We start from the raw sequence: 2,873 nt of genomic DNA, 5'->3' as shown, positions 1-2,873 counted from the left end.
TTGCATAAAATTGTTTTCTTGCTTCTTGTTCTCTGGGAAAATTTGGACATGTTACTTATGGAATATAAGTCTGTTTTCCATCTTTAAACTTTGCATTCTAATAAATATGTTGTTGTTTGGAGGCTGAAATGAAAAGTGTGCTTGTAGTAATGTTCTGGTAAACGATTAAAAATCAGCTCTAGAGGCTGATGGAAGAGCCATGATTTGTAGCACTTGGTGATGTTCATATTCCTTCTGCTGTCAATTTCAAGCTTCCAACATTTTTTTTAAAATGGCTGGCAAGATTCCTAAAAATCTCACAATTGCCTCTCACAAACCAGATGAGCTGGCACAGGCTGGCTCCAGCACACCACAGAATGGAAATACTTGGCATATAGTAAATACTCAATAAATAGTAGTTGCCCTCTCATCCTCACAAGGCACAGGTTCTTTCTACCATGCCATGTAACTATTATTTGAGGAACATTATCTCTTTGAACTTCTCAAGAGATGAGAGTCATTGTTGTAATAATCTATGTAAATAAAATGAACTCTTTCATGTGAAGATGCCTGCATCTGAGGGTATATTTGAGATGCTCTTTCTATAATACAGGATGTGTGAAGTGCCCAGAAATTCACCTTGCAGAATCCTTGTGACTTCCCAAAGAGATCGGTTAACAGTGTCCAGAGCAAATAAAACTGACGTAAATTTAAAGCCCGTGGAGACCATAAAATAGAAGAGATACGATGATTTCAGATAAGAACTTTGAAAGAAAAGCAGATGATTTGAACTATAATTGAGCTCTTTCTCACATAGACAATACTATGTAGCATATTCCAGGGTAAGCAAAAGAAGTGGCACATTTATTTGCTGTTTATTAATGATTCTCCTGAACAATGCCAGATATTGTATGTTTGCTTGCCTGCTTTAAACATTCACTATCGACTTTCATTTCTAGCCAAGAAGGATTAACTGGTACAGAATTGCCCTCCCACTATAAAAAACTAGAAAACTGGACAACATATATGAAACAACTGTTTTCAGATATTAGGACCAGAGTATATTTAACATTGTGATTCCTCAGAGAAGAAAAACAATTGAAGTGAGCCCCACAATTTTCCTGGCTTTCCTGGCCTGGAAGTAAGGTTGCCAGCTGAAACACAGGAGTCCAGCTAAATTTGAATTTCAGACACATAATGAATATTTTTATTATGATTATGTATAAAAATGCAACATTGGATTTTTATTTGTTTGTTAAATCCAGCAACCTTACCTGAAAGTAATTTTTAAGCTATAACAAAGAGAGAGGAAATTCAAATGGTTCATATTAATTTCACTTAGATGAGGAGAAAGAAATTCGAGTTTTGTGAGACTGAGATGGCTAGAATTTACAAGGCAGAATACTGTACAGAAGCAAGCTGCACAGGGAAAGAACTCCAGAAATTTTCTCAAGGTTCCCCTTGGTTCCTTGGCTGAATATTACTCTGTGTATGCGTAGGGTGAAATTCCACAAGGCCAAAGAATAAAGACCGAAGAGTTCACACAGGACTTGAAGACATTTGAGTTCCATCCATCCAGGTCAGAGAAGCTTTTCTGAATATTTGGAGCCATCAAAAAATGTCTGAGAAGAGTCACACATGAACAGTAGGGCTGAGCTGTCCCTAGAATAAAGACAAATGTTACAAAGCTTTAAAACAAGCCTCAAAAGAATTAAGATGATCTGCAAGATATTAACTGCCACCAAAACAAATTTCAACGCTCTTTAAAGAGGACGACAAAATCTCAACACTCAACAATGTAATATATATAATACTAATGTCCATCTAACCAAAAATGACTAGACATGTAAAAAAAAGTAGCAAATGCCAGTTCATAACCAGGAGAAAAATCATAGACAGACCAAAAATGACTGAAATGATGGAATTAGCTAACAAGGAGTATGAAACATTTTTATAACTATATTCAAGGATTTAAAGAAAAACAAAATGAGAAGAAAATCAAGACTACAAAGATATAAATTGGGCAGACAATTTACTTTCCTAACGCCACTTCTCTTGAGGCTGATATCATGTACCATGAGTACATACCATCTAACAGAACAGGAAGGGAAAATAAACTGTCTGATTTGCTATTTGCTACAGGACATTCATGGAAAAAGTGAGGGGTAATCCAGAGAAGATTGTACTTCTTCTAAAGAGTTCATTCTCGGAGTCCACAAGAAAATAGTTAACTTTAGACTATAAATTATGCAAGAAAATACAAATCTGAAAAATAAGCTTTTGACTAAATCATTTCTTCCATTTCAGAGTTGGAGATAGGTTGCCGCAGAATCTAATTTCCATCATGATGCTGAGGAGGTAGGAAGGAATGGGGCTTATGCAAAGTATGTTACAGATAGGTTCTTAAATGTTTTTCTCTCCATGTTGCATGCAAGTATGACATGGATCTTTTTTGTATTTGAATTATTCAGTTATTTTAAATGCATATTAAGAAGGATTCATTGGTACTTTTTAATCAGAATAAAAAGAAACGTGTTTTTGTGGCTAAAGGCACTTAATTTGTGTTGAAGAAGTTTTGGCTTACCTTATATATGATTCTCTATAGCTGTTTACTTCCCACATTCTGCCTTTAAACACATGAAAAAACATGTGTCTCATAACTAACCTTTCAGTTTTAAGCCTTATCTTTTTCTTTCTTCCTTTCCTTCTCTCTACTTTCCTTTGAATCCCATTCAAAATTTTCTCTTAAGTCAACCATAGATAATTTTATAAAGCTGTTATATCATTCTGACTTGGAAAATAAAACAGTAACCATCCAATAATCCATGTTTATTATCTCATGGTGAAAAATGAAATCTCTTATATCAGAAAATAACTGATGGATTTGTTGATTC

Source organism: Pteropus alecto, unplaced genomic scaffold (genome assembly GCF_000325575.1).
Source record: "Pteropus alecto unplaced genomic scaffold, ASM32557v1 scaffold95, whole genome shotgun sequence".
NCBI classification, from domain to species: Eukaryota; Metazoa; Chordata; class Mammalia; order Chiroptera; family Pteropodidae; genus Pteropus; species Pteropus alecto.
The sequence above is the reverse complement of the archived record's forward strand: the minus strand, read 5'-3'. Positions refer to the sequence as shown.